The sequence below is a fragment of the Dipodomys merriami genome, unplaced genomic scaffold (assembly GCF_024711535.1).
Source record: "Dipodomys merriami isolate MVZ:Mamm:240054 unplaced genomic scaffold, mDipMer1.0.p SCAF_1, whole genome shotgun sequence".
In the NCBI taxonomy this organism is placed as follows: domain Eukaryota; kingdom Metazoa; phylum Chordata; class Mammalia; order Rodentia; family Heteromyidae; genus Dipodomys; species Dipodomys merriami.
Window position 1 is genome coordinate 5,300,151 of NW_027202270.1, and position 18,827 is coordinate 5,318,977.

General features: G+C 46.1%; 1 protein-coding gene and 1 pseudogene across 4 annotated transcripts in view; both read right to left on the reverse strand.

Annotated features, from left to right (window-relative positions):
• Positions 1–18,827, reverse strand: part of LOC138820744 (UDP-glucuronosyltransferase 1-6-like) — a 144,078-nt gene that overhangs the window by 28,348 nt on the left and 96,903 nt on the right. The window lies entirely within an intron of this gene.
• On the reverse strand, positions 12,016–13,671 carry LOC138821000 (UDP-glucuronosyltransferase 1A3 pseudogene; annotated as a pseudogene).

An 18,827-nucleotide genomic window follows, 5' to 3' on the forward strand; every position in this document is an offset into this window, starting at 1 on the left:
AAACTAATGATAGGAAGTAATACATTCTTCTCAGTCCTAACACTTAAATACCATTGGACTACTGTCTTCAATCAAAAGACATTAAATGGTGAGATAGTACAAAAGGCAAAAGACAACCATCTGCTGTCTACAAGAAACAGATATAATCTAACAAAAACAAACTTGCCTCAGGGTGAAAAATTGGGATAAAAAAGAAATTTTCCCAGAAAATTAGCCCTGAAAGCAAGTCAAAGTAGAAATATTTATATCTGATAAAGTATATTTTTATCAAAATTAATCACAAGAGATAAAGATGATCACTTCATATTAATAAAAGAAACTCTACACATCAAGAAAATACAACAAATCTTAACATCTATGAACCAATTTTACTAAACAAATAATATTGGACTTAAATATATACATACATATCTCTACATAATGATAGATGAAGACTTCAGTAGCCCACTATCACCAATAGTTAGGTCATACTTTTAAATCACAGTGAAACAGAGTGAGTGACAGAGACAAAGAAAGACAGAGCACAAGAGACAGAAAGAAAGGAAAGGGAGGAAAGGAGAAAGGGAGAGGGGGATGGAGGGAGGGAGGGAGGAAGGGAGGGAGGGAGTGAGGGAGGGAGGGAGGGAGGGAGAAAGGAAGGAAGGGAGGGAGGGAGGGAGGAAGGGAAGAGAAGGAAAGGGAAGGGGAGGGCAGGGCACGGCACGGCAGGAGAGGGCAGGGCAAGGTGCAGGGGAGAGGAGGGTGGAGGGAAGGAAGGAAGGAAGGAAGGAAGGAAGGAAGGAAGGAAGGAAGGAAGGAAGGAAGGAAGGAAGGATGGAAGGCAGGCTTCCTCTCTTCAAGGAGGGTAGTGCTCTTTCTTGCTTACTTGCTTAGTTGCTTGCTTGTTTCCCTTCCTCTGTACCTTTCTTTATTCCTTTCTTTCCTTCTTTTCATTTCCTTTATCTGGTGATTTATGGAGATTTATCTCAGAGCCTTGGGATTGCTAGGCAGGCATTCTATCACTTGATTCGTGTCTCAGTCTTCTTTGCTTTAGTTATTTGTCAGGTAAGGCTTGGTGTTTTGTCTGGGGCCAGAGTTACTCCAATAACTTCCTAACTACGCCCTCAAGGTATATATTACAAGTGCTCTGCATCACTTCTGGTTTGCTGGTTGAGACATCGTCTGTCCAGCCCCTTTAGGCTGAGTTGGTCTCACATTGTAATCCTCCCAGTCTCTGTCTGCTGAGAGCTGGCTTGCAGGCTGGCCCCTCTACCCAGACAAATCGCACTGCTTCTGCACCAACTCCCGTACCCCCCTCAACTGCGGAAGTAATAAATCGCCCTGTTCTCTTATCTACTAAGTTTGCACTCACTGAGAGGGGAGCCCATCCTGTTTGTGTAACACTCGGAATCTGCTCTGCTCAATCCACACAAAAATCTTGATTAGAGTCATGAATAAGCAAGCAGTAATGGCTAAGCATGACAATGTTCTTGATTTTTGTCCCAAATTTTGGCACATATTTAATGCAAGGGCAAGCAACATCTCACTGGGATTTTTTTCCAAGTCCTGGAGCTTGAAGTCTGAGCCTGGGCACTGCCCGTGAGCAAAAGAAACTAGCCCTCTACCATTTGAGCCACTTCTGTTATTTTTCTGTTTATGTGGTACTAAGGAATCGAACCTAGGACTTCAAGCATGCTAGACAAGCACTCTACCACTAAGCCACCTTCCCAGCCCCTCACAGGGATTGAGACAAAAACCTATCCTAAGTAGACCTAGGTGTTTACAGCTTGAAGTACTAAAGCCTGACCAATACTCTCACCTGACCAATACTCTCACAGTGATGTTTATGAAACCTTGAAAACTAGAAGGTGTCTACGGCCATACCACTGTGAACGCGCCGGATCTCGTCTGATCTCGGAAGCTAAGCAGGGTCGGGCCTGGTTAGTACTTGGAAAACTAGAAGGTTTCTGAAGACACCAGAGAACTACCAGGTGAAAATACTCAGAAAAAGTTTTAAAAATAAAAAGCCTCTGAAGTCATGAAGAACAACAGGTGAGAACTAAAGAGGCTGCAGGAAGCTGATCACTGACTTTCCAACACTGTGAATTTTGCTGAAGATAAAACAAAGCACAGAGGGGGGACCAAGATGGCGACGGGGCAGTAGGGAAACGCCACAGCTCTCTCCAACCAAAAAGAGAGTTCGAGTTCCAACGCTTAATCTCCCCAAGAGACCGACAACAACAAAAAGACGAACACTCAGAGAAAAACCAGAGGCGGAGAATAACAAAAAAAGAAAGAGAGGAAAAGAATTTCAAAACAGAGAAAAGCGAAGACCCCTCCCCCAACCTTTACTGGCTGCGCGGCAGTGCGCCAAGCCGCCGGCCAGCCGGCCCGGCGGGGGCTGGGGGAGCCCCAGAGAAACAGCAGAGACACAGGGGGCCACTTTCAGAACATCAGGTACTGGTTTGCAGAACAGCAGATCGCCAGGAACAGAGAAACCTACCAGCCGGGAGTCTCCACGAGGATCCCACCCCCACCCCTCACTCTCCACCCGAGCAGAGAGGCTCCATCCTGCCAAAGCCGCTCGGCATCAGCAGAGTGACAAAAGGACCTGCGGCAGACCACCCGGCCCGCCTGATCGCGATCGCAACGATCCAGCACTCTCCACCCGAGCAGAGAGGTTCCATCCCGCCAAAGCCGCTCGGCGCGACAAAGGGTCCTGTCTGCAGACCACCCGCCCGCCCGATCACGATCGCAACAACCCGGCGGGGTCACTTGGGCCCCAGAGGTACCGAGAAGAAGCTGCCTGAGCGTGGACACTCTTGACCCAACAGCTTCGACAGAGGCAGAGACAGAAAAGAATCACACAGAGCCACCACCGCCCAACCCAGCGTGGATTGCAACAACAACTGACGACCTACACCACACAGAAACAACCAGCTCCAGGGTGAGTACCCCACAGGGGAAGTGTATCCCTCAAGGGAGACCAGAGCTGGAGGGAATCCCCAGACCCTGACCTAGACTCCCTACCCCAGCACCCGGACCACAGGACCCACTAAAACTGGGAACTGTTTGAGAGCTCCGCCAGCTGAGTGTGCTCCACGGGCTGGTGGAGCTCTCAAACAGTTCCCAGACTAGAGCAAGAGCACCCCTGGAAGGGAGCTTAAATGCCCAAGCCAGGAACAGCGCCCCTGGGTCAAGACTACCAACAGTAGAAGAAATTTGAACTGTGTCCCCCAGGCTGTATAACCTAGGTGGTATACACATCAGCACAGGCCTAACGAGTGCGCTCCAGGCTGCATAACCTAGGTGGTATACACATCAGCACAGGCCTAACAAGCGCGCTCCAGGCTGGGGCCGGAACCAGGCCCGGGGATCCGGTGCCTGAACAACACAACCAACTCCTCCCAATTGAAGTAAAAAGCTGAGCATACGCCTCAACAGAGGGGAGAAAACCAGGAAACAACACTCCCCCGGGAAGCACGCCTGTGACAACAAAAGACCTGGAGGCCCAGGACAAGAGAAGCCCAAACCCCACCAAAACTCCACCCATATACCCTAGACCCGGAATTGGGCAACACAGGCTGCCAGCACCTGATAGTAAGCAGGAGCTCAGACTGTTAAGGCGGCTCAGCAATAGAGTGATAGTCTTGGATGTATGAGGCCCTGCATCTGATTCCTCAGCATCACAAAAGCAAAAAGGGTCAGAAGTGGTGCTGTGGCTCAAACGGTAGGGTGCCAGCCTTGAGCTGAAAAGCTGAGGGACAGCACCCAAACCTAGAGTTCAAGCCCACAACCAGCCCAAAACAAATAAACAAAAACACATCAGGAGCCCATAGCAGACTCCAGCATTTGGGAGAGTGCATCCAGAGCATCTGTTCTTCACAAGAGCACCCGTAGGAGCAAACACAAGCAGTCTAGGCTGCTCAACCCTTCCAAAGGCGGGAACTGCCAGCAATCTACAGCAGAGAGCTGAGAATCCTAAGTAAGTCAGAATAGCAGCTGGAAATAGGCTCCCAACAGAACCCAGATCAGGCACAGACTCTCTCTACCAATACAGAATCAGCAACCAAGCAAAGACAGACACACCAAAACAAAATTGAAGAGCAGTCTCCTGAACCTCCATGCGAAAATCACAGAGAAAAATCACAAGGTTTACTACCACCCAGGACAGCAAGCTCACCTCAAAAGCCAGCAGCCACACAGGGGAGAGCCCCAGTGGGAGCAAAGCAGGAATGGAAGACAAAGGCTACTTCCAAGGGTTGCTGGAGGCAATGACTCAAGAAATAAAGCGAGAAATTGATCAGAAATTGAAAGAGCACAAGGATGAACTATCCAAAGAGATACAGGGTATCAAACAAGAGATGCATGCAAAAATAGAAGCTGCACAAACCTCAGTAAGAAGTGAGATAAACGCCAAATTAGAGGTAATGCATACCTCATTGAGAGGTGAGATCAGTACTCTGAGAACCAACATTGAATCCATAAAGGGATCCATTTCCTCCATGCAAACCACAATAGAAGCCACTGTCAACAGAGTGAATGAAATGGAAGGTCGAGTGTCAGATACAGAAGACAGAATACACCAACTGGACCAAAAAGTGACAGATATGGAAAAATTACTCAAATTAAAACAAAGCAGACATCATGTCAAAGCCCAAAATGACCTTCGTAAATGATTTCATGACCTCCCAACCCCATACAGAGGGGGTGAAGATGGAAGGTTGGAAGGGGGGACAGAGCAGTAAGCAGGCTTTCTGTTGTGAGATTGCAAGTGACCACTACTTCAGAACAACTGTACAAAGAGTTTATGGACAGTTCAAAGCAAAATCTGTGTGCTGCAATTTTTGAGATTATTCCAATTGGATCTCAACTTGAAAAGAGTTCTAAATATCTCTATGTACATTGTTATTGATTAATTCAAATTAAAAGCAGAAAATGTTTGATTGCTTGTGGTAGCAGGCAACATTTGCCATAGCACCTTGGACCTTGGACCTTGGACCTTGCTTTTTTCCATGTTGCTTCAAAATGAGCATGTTCTGAATCATTGAGCTTCATTAGCCCATAGTGCTGAAAGATAAGAATATATTAATGAGAGTCCAGGTTTAAAGTAAATTAAAGATGTGTAGAAATGCTGGTGATCCAGGAAGCACTGACCATTGTTTAGGTAAGCCTAGGCTCTTTTTAAGTAATCAGCCTAGTAGCGTGTGTAACTCGCTTCTTATGGTTGCTGTAGCAAACTACTACAAGTCTGGTGGCTATTTCTTCTCTCTGGGATACATTCTACTGGGCTGAAGGCAGTACTGCCCGCACAGTGCTCTCTCTGAGGTTGGGTGGCAGCACGCTAGAATTTTACTCGGTCCTAATGTGGAGCTACATTTATAGCAGATGCTGGAAATAAACAAACAAACAAACAAACAAGAATTTCTGTGAGGTTACCCCAACCTCTCATTGCCTGTACATAAGTGAAGTTGCCTCACAAGGCCATCTTTCACTTGAAATGTTGAATGGGTAAAGGGCCATTCCCAGAGCTGAGAAGTTCCCTCTGCTTGGCCAAGCTGATGTACCACATGAAGCCCTTTTGAAGCAGGCCTGCTTGCCTTGGGAGTGTCTATCATAAGCTGCCCCTTGCGCACATAGCCATCTCTGCAGACCACATAAGATGAGAGGCAAAAGAGTTACCAAAACAGGCTCCAAATGCAGCGATGCCATAGGGTCTGAGCACAACTGAGCACACTGTCACACACTGGGCCTGTGTGGGAATGGGTTGGAGGCCCTGCAGTGTCTCTAACTTTTGACCTGTATGGCAGGACGCACATACAGAAGGGACAGAGGTTCGGCAACTCCTGCTGGTCCTAGGGCACCTGGGGAAACCATATCCAAGGAGCAATGACAGAGGGACCTTGCCAGCTGCTTCCACTGTCATAAGTGAATGCGAAGAATCAGAAAAAGGCCTACTACTAGGGCTGTGAAAGTATGTTCTTGTTCACTCACAGGCCAGGGAACTCCCACTAGTGAAGCTATTCTCTGAGAGGTGGGCAGGGCTGTGAAGCTCTGAGGGATGTGAAGAGTTAGGAGATGAGAAGGAGCAGGCCTAGTTCCATGGTAGTATGTGGTGGAAATGGCCAATCCAGACAGGACAGGACTGAGTGTGTTTGTGTCTACACAACCGGTTTAAAGGTGGTCAGCAAAGAGTTCAATGGTAGGTGAAGAGTCTGGCATACAAGGTCACTTGGAAATCAGGGATCTGCAGCGGCTCAGCTTGCTTTTAATAACTAAGAGCAAACACAACAATAAGGTTTGGTATGTCTCAGAATGGTGCTGCTATAAAGGGAAATGTCTTTTAAACAACCATCAAGTATTTAAAGAATTTCGAACTTGAAAATCTCTTGGAAAATGCCTTGGCTCAAAGGAAATCTGCCGTTAAAGGACGATACATGGATATTTTTCCTTTATGGAAGTTTTGAGTGAACTTTCAGAATGGAGGAATGAGGACACATCCTGGGGCAGAGATGAGCATTTCTGCAAGGAGAGGCCCTCCACGGAACCACTGCCACCCTCCTGGCACATCAGGCCACGGGTCACACTAGACCATCTTAGAAGCACCCAAACAGTCCAACAGCTACCCACTCCTCCTGGCTGGAGCGTTACATAGAGCTCCTTTCACCTCAGGCCCCCTTACACAATACAAAACACTTGGAAAAAATGAGCGGTAGAGCTGGTCCTTCTTTTCCCTTCTTTCACCTTTTTTGTTGGTTTTACCATTGTCAGGGATTGAACTCAGGGCCTGGCAATTGCTTTGCTTGCTCACTGGCTCCCTTGAGTTGTACCTTACCACTTGAGTCATGTCTCTAACCCAGCTTTAAGCCAGTTGTTTTGCAGATAGAGTCTCACACATTTTTCCACCTTGGCTAATTTCAAATGAAAATCCTCTGAATCTCAGCCTCCCGAGAGCGGTGAGGGCTAAGGGCGAATCCTCTGTAGGCAGTGCACCTGTTCCTTCAGGATCCACTTATATACATCCAAACTGAGAGAGAGACCACCTCACCCATCAAGAAAAATAGTACAATTACATCTCCTTATCTTTCTAGGAAGTTCTGCTTCCTCATTTCATTAGGCTTTTTCAATAAATGCAATTTCTTGTCATTTCTTCTTTTCTTAATAGCCTTTAAACCGTGTTAGTATAACATTAATCACTACTACTCTAGTACGGTCACAACATGGGAAGTACTCGATGCTCTGAGGACCTGTCTTTAAATAGAACGTCAGCATTAGTAAGATGTACTTCTCTAAGCAGAAATCCTTAGTTTTTCCTTGTTGTTATTTTTCTATATACATGATAAGAATATTTGTGTAAAAGCCAAGGAAACTGTTTCATCTTAAGTATCTAAGTTATAAACATTCAGAGGATCAGAGCCACTGTGGAAAATAAACTATGCAACCTGTGGGCCGGGATGGGAGAGGGAAACTTGGGAAAAGGAAAGGAAAGGGTGACATTGCCCCAACAGAAATGTACGCATTACCTGACTTAGGAAATTGTAACCTCTCTGTAGAACACCTTAATAATAACAATAAAATTCTGTTTTAAAAGTTCAGAGAGGGGTGGGCAGGTGGCTCAGTGGTAGAGTGCTTGCCTTGCATGCATGAGGCCCTGGGTTCGATTCCTCAGCACCACATAAGCAGAAAAAGCTGGAAGTGGTGCTGTGGCTCAAGTGGTAGAGTACTAGCCTTGAGCTGAAGAGCTGAGGGACAGCGCCCAGGCCCAGAGTTCAGGCCCCATGACCGACAAAAAAAAAAAAGTTCAGAGGAATTCCTTCTCTTGGAGTTTGATGAGAAAAAGAGTATTTGTGGATAATATGGGGGATAGTCACTGACTTGAAAAAAAAAAGGATAAGATGGATTTTGTAAATGCTCATAATAAAAAAGAGCAGTGAAACCATCTGGTCCTGGGCTTTTCTTAGATAGGAGGTCTCTTATTCCTGTTCCTATTTCAGTGCTTGATGTGGGCCTGTTAAGATGGCTTAACTCATCTTGGTTTAGTTTCAACATGTCGATATTTGCTAGGAAAAGGTCCATTTCTGCCAAGTTCTCAAACTTATTAGCATAAAGGTTTGAGAAGTATTCCCTTATAATGTTCTGAATCTTGGCTGTTTCCGTGGTGATGGTTCCATTCTCATCTCGAGTTTATTTATTTATTTTATTTTATTTATTTATTTTATTTTATTTATTTTATTTATTTATTTATTTATTTATTTATTTTTCTGATAAGATTTTCTAAGGGTCTGTCTATTTTGTTAATTTTTTCAAAAAAACCAACTCTTTGTTTTGTTGATTCTTTCTATTTTTTTTTGGATTCTAATTCATTTAATTCTGATTTAATTTTAATTATTTCTTTCCATCTACTGGATTGGGGTTTATCTTGCTGCTCTTTTTCTTTTTTTAATTTTATTTATTTTTGGGGGGGGAGGGTCCGGTCATGGGGCCTAAAATCTGGGCCTGGGCGCTGTTCCTCAGCTCTTTAGCTCAAGGCTAGCACTCTACCACTTGAGCCACAGCACCACTTCTGGCTTTTTTCTTTTTTCTTTTTTTTGCTTATGTGGTGCTGAGGAATCGAACTCAGGGCCTCATGCATGCAAGGCAAGCGCTCTACCACTGAGCCACCTTCCCAGCCCTTGCTGCTCTTTTTCAAGGAGGCTCAGCTGTCTCATTAAATTGTTGGTTTCAGATCTCTCCAATTTGTTGATGTAGGAAATCAGAGCTATAAACTTGCCTCTGAGTACTGCCTTTGCTGTGTCCCAAAATTATATTAAGTGAAGTAAGCCAGGCCCAAAGAAACATAGGTCCCATGGTTTCCCTTATTTGCAATAACTAGTATATGTCTGAGTCAAGCAGAAAAGGTCAGATAAGTTGATGTTAGGGGAATGAACCCCAAGATAAGTATTCAATTTTTTTTCCTTTCATGCAATTGTTTCTATCATATTTATAAGATGATTTCTATGTTGCTTTGTATGTCCCTCCCCCACAGTATAACTCATACTTTCACTGTAAAAAAAAAAACAATTAAATACCAGGGGGTAGGATAGTTCAAAGATTTTTTATTTTGATTTATAGATAAACTTATCCAATGTGTTCTCATTTCAAAAATGAATTGACGATGTGAAATGCTTAAGCAAATAAAAAATAACAAAAGGCACTCCGAAATTTTTACAGACTGTAGACAGATCTATTTAGGTCTCCAGCAACAGTTGTTTTCTCTAATGAAGACAGAAGACTAATAGCAAGAGAGGAATTTATAAATGTGAAGAAGAACCAGAATTAGCACGGTCTTTGTAACAAAGATTTGATTAATATTGTCACCACAACTATTACATAAAATAAATGAGTTATTAAAATTAAAAAGAGCAGTGTTAATAATACAGAAAACAAAATTAATGACCCAGAATGCTCTTTTACCCATGGTAAAAGGTGCCCATGGCTCACACCCATAATCCTAGCTACTTGGGAGACTAAAAAGGGGAGGATCATGGTTCTAGACCAGCCTGGGAAGAAAAGTTTTTGAGATCTCCTTATCAACAAATAGTTGGATGCAATAACATACATACATACACCTGTCATCCTAAGCTACACAGAAGACAAAGATTGGTTGGATCATGGTTCTAGGACACCCTTGGCAGAAAACTCCACAGAACTCCATCTACACAGAAGGAAATCAGACATAGTGGTGCATGCTTGCCATCCCAGCAATGATGGAAAGCCTAAAAATAAATGGATTGTGGTCCAGACATGCACCTGGATAGGAGAGGGAGATCTTGCTTAAAAAGTAATAACCTAGCCAGGGACCAGTGGTTCATGTCTGTAATTCTAGCTACTCAAGAAGCTGAGATCTGAAGATTACAGTTTCAAGCCAGCCCAGGCAGTGAAACTCTCATCTGCAATTAACCACCAAAAAGCCAGAAGTAGGGGCATGACTCAAGTGGTAAGGCACTAGCCTTGAACAAAACAGCTCAGGGATGGTGCCTAGACCTTTAGTTCAAGGTAAAACATATGCTAGAGATGAGGTTCAAATATAGAGCATATGCCTAGCAAGTACATGGCCTAGATTCCAAACCTCTCTACCACCAAAAAACAAACAAAAAAGCCACTTCTATGATTGGTTTTCCTGGAGTAAAGGAAAATAGAGGAGAGGAGAAAAGTGAGGAAGAAGGTGAAAGATGAGAGCCACAGATCTTAGTCTAGAAACCAGCGAAAACAGATGCTGGTAAAGGAGAAATGAGACCAACGATTCAGGGCCTAAGCAGGAAATCCTTCCAACTTTGAATGAGATCTTGGGTTAGCTTCAGTCTTACTGCTTCTGTGTGCAGACAAAAGAACTCATGAGACTCCACACATGATTCATATCATGTGGAAAAGTGGCACTGCCCATACGACCAAGGGTTTTCACAAGAAGAGGCTGTGCTGGGGCCTCGGAGGTAACCCATTTCATCACAGGGCTCTTGTCAGTGAAAGGAGACCCAGAGGCCACAGCTCTGAACATGCTAGGATGGAAAATGCCACTGGATTCAAAATTAAGAGGCCAGTGTAAACAATCACATAAAAAGATGGCAATGGACTAACTAGCAGAATAAAATAAAAGATAAATACGTGATTGGACAGAATTCTCTCATGAAATTATCAAGCTGGGTCCTGGTTGCTCAAGTCTGTAATCCTAGCTACACAGGGGGCTGAGATATGAGGATCGTAGTTCAAAGCCAAACCAGGCAGAAAGTCTATGAGACTCTTATATCTCCAATTAATCACCAAAAGACCTGGAAGTGGAGCTATAGAGACAATGATAGAGCATAAGCCTTGAGCAAAACTCTTCAAGGACAGTCCTCAGGCCCTGGATTTAAGCCCCAGGACCTGCGTGTACACACACACACACACACACACACACACACACACACACACACACACACGCACGCACGCACGCACACACACGCACGCACACACACGCACACACACATGCACACATGCACGCACACACAAAATTATCAAATGAGGCCTTTCTCTTTCTCTCTCCTTCCTTCCTTCCTTCCTTCCTTCCTTCCTTTCTTTCTTTTCTCCTATCTTTGTCTTCCTCTCTTTGTCTTCCTTTCTTCATTTCTTTCTTTGTTCTGGGCCTTGAACTCAAGGCCTGGGCACTGTCCCTGAGCTTTATTGCTGAAGGCTAGCACTCTTTCAGTTGAGCCATAGATCAACTTCTGGCTTTTTGGTGGGTAACTGGAGATAAGAATCTCATGGACTTTCCAGTCTGGGCTGGCTTTGGGGCTGTGATCCTTAGATCTCAGCCTCCTGAGAGATTAGGATTACAGGCATGAGCCACTGGTGTCTGGCTGAAATATTGATCATTCATTCATTCATTTACTGTTAGTGTGGGGCTTGAACTTAGGGCCTGGGAGCTAACCATGAGCTTTTTTTGCTCAAGGCTCGAGTTCTCCCACTCTGAGCCACAGCTCTACTTCTACTTTTTTGATCTTTCAAAGTAAACTTTTCCAAATGAAATTTTAAACTTAAACATGAAGAGCTGTGTAATGAGAATAGTAATATAAAAATGGCATCATTGGCCCCAAATAATATGGGCTATAAAGGAGGTTGATTAATTAATAATGACAAAAACAATATCCAGGAAGACAACATAAAGCTTAAACTTATAAGCACTATTCAGTTGGCTATATGTATATAGCAAAACCCATGGTAAAATCTAAATATAATTTGAGTAACTATGTTTGAGAAAAAGGAAAGCGGCAGGTACTTATGAAATACTTGAAAGTTGAGAAGAGTCCATAAAGGTTCTTTTACATATAAAAGTGGAAACTATATAATTTGTGCTTATGATCATCGCTAATGGATCTTAATCACAGCGGAGTCACTAGCTGCCTGTGACAGATGAAATGAAAGGTTCTCAGTCCAGATGGAGACAAGCTATACATTAGATTGTTCTGTACTTCCTGGGACTGCTTCGGTCTCCGTGAGCACATCCCCATCCCTACTGAGAGAGCGCTACTAAACCAGGCGGGTCAACAACTGCCCTATGCTAGGCCCTAACCTTCCACTGGCAATCTGTAAGCAGAATTCCCCCGGTGAATAAGGAGACAGCTCAGTTCCCCTGCCCGGCTTGAGGGATCCTCTCTACCATGAAGACGCTATGCTGAAAAGTGCACTGACTCAGCCGATTCCCAGCACACTCGCCTCGCCGCTCAGTGGCCACTGTAGATTTCAAGCCCAACACTGCGGACACTATAGAATTTAAGTCACCAAAGACTATTAGAAAGAACTCTCTGGAAAGGTGAGGAGAGAAAAGCATATGAAAATAGACTGCCTTAAAAGCTATTGTTCCTAAAACTTAGATTGAATCAAGAAATCAATACAGACCCGAGAGAGTGGCTTCCGGTGGCCACAGTTGATGCCCCCGACGAATACCATGTTGGAAACGATGGGCCTGGGGAAGTCCAACACAAAGTCCCCCTGAACAGCCACACGGACGCGTGGCTCAAAACATTCACCAAGGACACCTCTCTCTGCAAGGGCTCAGAGGTGAGCCTTGCATAAGAAGAAAAAATTACATAGCAAAAAGATTTGAAGAACACAAAGAAGAGCATGTTTTTGACCCTCTGCAGGAAGGTCGTGTGGTCCGAATGCCCTGTTAGTAACATGGGAACGTATGAGGAAGGGTTTGGACACCGTGTGCTCCCAGAGTCTAAGCCACAGGGAATAGAGCGCAGGAAAAACACAGCAGGGACATTCGGTACTTAGCCAGCACTGCTCCGCAGGGATAAGCAGGGTCTGTTATAACTGCATTGAAGGAATTGGAATTCAGATGTCTGCGAAGCTTTGGATTATAAAGTAGCCCTGCACAAGACCTCTCATACAGAGCAGTTATATTTTGCAAACCTCCCAAGAGTTTCGAGTCTCTGCAGAATATTTTCCATCTCCAAGAACATTTGCAAGTGGCCCAACAATTGCTGGTGGTATTCTTCCCTGGAATATGGAACCGTGTAGGTTTGCAGAGTGAAGAACTCCTGTTCTCTGATGAACATGTTCACCTCCGGGGCCAGGACCACGGCCTGGTGGCCCCGGGCCTGCAGCTCCTGCACCCCACCCTGCATGCTCAGCCAGTGGCTGCCCTCCATGGGCACCACCAGCACCTTCAGCCAGGGACAGAGCACCCAGCAAGCAGAGCAGACATTTGAGTCTGAGCGGCTGTAGTCCTGTGGCCATCTCGGGTGAAGCCTTTCCCGGCAGACTTTTCACTCCACACAGTACATCAGTCCTTCCTACATTCGTTCCTTCATCTTTATCCCACCTGGACAACTTTCAAACTTGATCATCATTGGAAACATGCCTCTGTCCTACGTAAGTTAATCATTGCAGAATGATTACCTTTCATTTCTGACCTCATCTTTCTCTCTCCAAAAGAGAAATCAATCTTATCTCCCCTTCTGGGAAAACACAGCCTCTTCTGCTCCCTCTGAGATACATCTTAGTTCACCACTCAGTTGTCATCCAATCCCCCAAACATGGCTGTCAGCACTGATTCCATTTCATCTCCCCTCTGTTAACCACATTTTAATGGTGTCACTGAACTCTGAGAAGTGGTAGATGCTTTTGTCCCCAGTGTAACCTCCCTGCTGGGTGCTTCTTGCCATTGGTTAATTTTTCTTGGGGGTGGGGGGGTCCGGTCGTGGGGCCTGAACTCTGGGCCTGGGCACTGTCCCTCAGCTCTTCAGCTCAAGGCTAGCGCTCTACCACTTGAGCCACAGCGCCACTTCCGGCTTTTTTCTTTTTGCTTATGTGGTGCTGAGGAATCGAACCCAGGGCCTCATGCATGTAAAGCAAGCGCTCTACCACTGAGCCACCTTCCCAGCCCCATCCATTGGTTAAATTTAAAGGCTCTCCCAAACCAGTTCAAGAACTGATGACATTACCCCCACCTAAACAGCTTCCTGAGTGTGTTTGCATCCTGAGGACAACACTCCTATGAATGGACTAATCCATGATCACTTCCTGCCTGAATGAGCCACAGGCAGATAGGACGTGGTTGGAGGAAGCAGGTAATTGGATGCGGACCTTTGAAGGGTCCATCTTGTCCTTGATCTTGTCCTTGACCCTCTCTCCTCCCGTGTCTGTCCCCTGGCTTCTTTGAGTTGAGCATCTCTAGCCTCCTCCAGGTCTGATCTGCCTGATGTATCAGCACCATCACAGGCCAAAGAGCAACAGAGCAAATCGGATACTGAAACCTCTGAACCCTGGTGCCAAAGGGAGCCCTTTGAAGCTCCTTTAATCGATTCTTTCAGGCATTCGTCACCGCAATGCAAAGTCTCACTAACGTACAACCCTATTAGGAAACTCTTTAAACTCTCCCCTCCCATTTATACTTAGCAATCTGTACATCATAAAGCATACAACACCCCGGCACCAACTTTCACAAAACAGTGTTCATGGATCTCGGGTTCATCTGCTACAGTGGGAGACCTGTTTCAAACCCAGGGTATTTCAAGCTTCTGCTGCTCCTGTGGAATATGGGAGTTGCTGGCAGATCGCAAAGTTGAGAAGTGACACTGATTCTACTGACAGGTCTGCTAAGAATTCTTCATCTACCTCGTAGAAATCACCCACATCTAAAGCACACACGGGCACAGCCAGCCTGGGCAGTGACTCGCAGTGGGTCCAGACCCCAGGACGCTCCCATCAGGACCAGAGGGGCCCAGAAGCTATTCTTCTTTGAACCAGTCCAGTCTGAATTTCCCTTCTCCTCTGTGCTGAGGATTCCAGTCTGTTTGGGCACTAAGGTGTGCATTTGTGTCGGCCTTTTGCTATTTCCTGAAGTCTGTGGTTGGGCTTCCCTCCAGGATCCCAAGATCATTGCCCATCAAGTCCACATCAGGTTGTGAGGCCTTGTGTTCAGACTTCAAGATGCAGGAATCCTACAGGAGGCCCTCAGAAGGCAAATCCTTGGCCAAACCCAGGATGCTTTTCCTGCCCCCAGGAAGTTTCTCTCAAATGTATTCAGCAGACTGCTACCACCTCTTAATCTTATTGACCCAGAATTCCATTAGACAGACTTCCTGGTGTTGTCCTGCCTTCCATCTCACTGCATCTGTGTCTTTCTGCCTGTCTCATCCAGCAATGGGTGGGTTCTTCAGGAAGAAGTCACTGCCATTACAGACCTGCTCTGCTCACAGATTCCCCCACGGGGCAAATGTGAGGTGGCAAAGAATGTTTCCTGTGTGTCACCAACCGCTTCCGCGCAGGGAGCCTTTGATTTTAAACATTTGTGTTTTGGAGGCCATGAATCCAGAATCCTGATTCTCTTGCTTCTTCTTCAATCACAACTTCTCTGCTTTTTTTTTTTTTAATGAATCTTCCTTCAGTTATAGCCACATCACTACGTATTTTTCTGTCCTTCTATCAGCAAGACAAATCCTATCTATTGTTTCCCTTCTACTAAGACCCATGCAAAAAGACCTGAGTCTAGGTGGAGGTTCTTTAATTCGTACGTGATGGCTAGAAAAGCAGGAGAGTGGGTGGAGCAGCTGAGGGAGAAATCAGAACTGGGATCAGTGGTTGCTGAGGTGGCATATGCTGTCATGGTCGGCAAGGGAAGCTGCCAACCTCCATGCCCAGCGGGAGAGGCAGCAAGCTCCCTCACGTGAGGATCAGGATCCTCTCCCACGCACAGGTGACTGCAGGAGGCACGCACGAGACATCAACGGGAGCACGGCCCTGCCTGTATACCACAGCAAGGCTGGTAGCTATGCCATTGCACGGTTCTGTGTGGGCACAGTCCATCCTCTCACAGGTGCCATAGGCCAAGTCTGGAGAGACATTTAGCTTATGGACTAGGTCACAGTCATGGCGTCTGCTGCCCTCAATCAGATACATCAGTCTAGCCTAGAATCATGATACAGCAAAAAGTGAATGTCATAACCTTCTTAAAATCTGGTTCCAGACCTAACATCATCTCACTGGCACTTTTCATATGGAAAAGGAATCTTAAAGTACGCCCAGAAGAATTTCAAGTGTCTGATAATAGATGCATTGCTCCTGTCTGACCAGAACTACTCCCTTAGCAATAGTTTACAAAGTCTCTCCAAGTGTGTGTGTGTGTGTGTGTGTGTGTGTGTGTGTGTGTGTGTGTGTGTGTGTGTGTGTGTGTGTGTGTGTGTGTATGACTGTCTTAGGGCTTGAACTCAGGGTCTAGTTATGTCCCTGAGCTTTTGTGCTCAAGGCTAGTGCTATACCATCTGAGCCGCAGCTCTACTTCTGAGAGGTTCTGGAAGTTCATTGGAGATAAGAGAGTCTCAGAACCCCACTGTCTAGATTGTCCAGACTGACTTCAAACCACAATCCTCAGACTTCAGCCTCTTGAATAGTTAAGACTACAGGTGTGAACTACTGGCACTCAACATATCTCCTAAATTTTAATCTGTAAAATTAAATTGAAAGCCTCTGACTACACCAGAAAGCCACAAGGGTACAGACTGAAGGGGAAAGATGAGGTTCTGTCCATGAGTTTTCCACACTTCTGGCTCTTGGCTTAAGGTGAGATCTAGCACACTTGGCAATTCATTGAGCCCCAAAGGCTCATTGTTAAGTGCTCTGTGATCACCCTCAACCCCCGCACTGGGGATGGGATGAGGTTTGGAGAGGGACAGAGCCCCAAGCAAGTGGCTGAGAGGTGACAGGGGAAACTGGTTTCCTGAGGCTTCGGTAAGAAAGTACCCAAACTCGGAGGCGGTGGGGGGGGAGGGGCGGGCAGGAGGTGCTTCAAATAAACTGGGTTCTGGGGCCAGAGGTCCACACCCCTCCATGCCTCCAGGGAAGGTCTAGGCCTGACTCTCTCAGCTGGGGTTTTAGCCCTAGCAACTACCTGCCTTGGAAGTGCTAGCTAGTGGCCACCCTCTCCCACTGTGTCTTTACCCAGTCCTTCCTCTGCGCTGTCTGTTTTTGATTTTTTTGTAAGGTCATGTGGATCAGAGCCAGCCTAAGGAGCCCCTTGCCTTGATTGTTTATCTCTGTAAAGGCTCTGCCACATTCTAAGGTCCTGGGGTGCGGGTGGGGGGGGTCAGATTTCAACAAACAGTGTTTGGGGGGAAGGTGGAGGGGTCACGAATCAACAAAGGGTCACAGGCCTCCGCCTTCATCGTAAGGGCTGAAGCAGCTGCTAAAGGATGTGTGGCATGGCCAAGGCTGTGCTGGTACAAAGGAGTAGAGACTGACCCTGGAGGTGAGGGTGTCCGCCTGGACCCAGGGCATCAGTTTGCAGAGGGGAGGCTGCCGCAGCCTCCGGCGTGGCGCAGTGGGTGGAAGCCTCCACCAGGGGGCGCTGGAGGTTCAGAGGCCGCAGAAGGGGGCGGGGGAGATGGTGCCCCGGGAGTTGTGCGGACACTGGGCTCTATCAGAGTGAGTCTCTGCGTGTGTGAAGCATTCCCCTAATCCCAGTAAACTGCCTGGGGCACTCAGCACCCTTCAGGGAGCCACAGGTGAGTGTGCCCACCGGCTTGCCAGGCGCCCTGAGCTAGATCAATCCACCACCGGCATTTTATCACACATTAGACTTGGCTAACAACACCTGGGACCAAATCCTTAAACCTTTTAAGATCTCCCAGGACGCCAGAAGAAAAGTAAAAGCTTTAAAAATGCATTAAGTTGGGCTTTATGAAAACTTAAAACGTTTGCTCCTTAAAGATTTCAGCACGTGCTGAAAACATGCATGTTACTCCAAAGGAATAAAACTTATTTCTAAAAGAATAAAACATGTTTCCTGGGGGTTAAAAGGTTAAAAAAAAATCTACCATACAATGACCTGTATATTCTAAGGCACACTAACAGAAAAACAACTCTGTGTGTGTGTGTGTGTGTGTGTGTGTGTGTGTGTGTGTGTGTGTGTGTGTGTGTGTGTTACTTGGTACTGAGCCCAGGGCTTCATGCTTGCTAAGCAAACATTCTACCACTGAAGCTATGCCCTCACCCCTTTTGTGGGGTTTGTTTGCTTGTTTCATTTTTGTTTTTGAGATCAGGTCTTGCTACTGTTCCCCTTCACCATCGGTTGTCTCTACCTCCTTAGTAGCTGTGGTTACAGGCATATAGAAAAAAAAAAGGAAGGAAGGAAGGAGGGAGGGAGGGAAATAATACAGAAAGAGAAAGACAGGAGGGAGGGGAAGAGAGAGCGGGGGGGAGGAGAGAGAGAGAGAGACAGAGAGAGAGACAGAGAGAGAGAGAGAGAGAGAGAGAGAAGAAAAGAAAAGAGGAAAAGGAAAGCAAGGTGCCAGTGCGGATACCCTCAGGGACCATGTACCCAGCCCATGTGAGATTTCAGTGGAGACAAATGGAGCTGATGGGGAGCCATAGCTGGCCTTTTTTTTTTTTTTTTTGCAGGGGGGGGAGGAGGGGGGAGGGGTCTGGTTGTGGGGCCTGAACTCTGGGCCTGGGTGCTGTCCCTCAGCTCTTCAGCTCAAGGCTAGCGCTCTACCACTTGAGCCACAGCGCCACTTCCAGCTTTTTTCTTTTTGCTTATGTGGTGCTGAGGAATCAAACCCAGGGCCTCAGGCATGCAAGGCAAGCGCTCTACCACGGAGCCACCTTCCCAGCCCCAACACAGCTGGCCATTTTTATGGAATGGCCTGAGCTTTTCAGGGTTACTGCAGGAACTGTTCCCAAGGATGCCTTCTGCATAGCATGTGTGCTATGGAAGCCCCATGATCAGCATAAACAATTAAACAGCAATGCATGCTACAACACAGCTAAACTATCAAACGAAACATGCTAAGATGTAGACATAAATTCTACACATTATAAAACGCAATGTA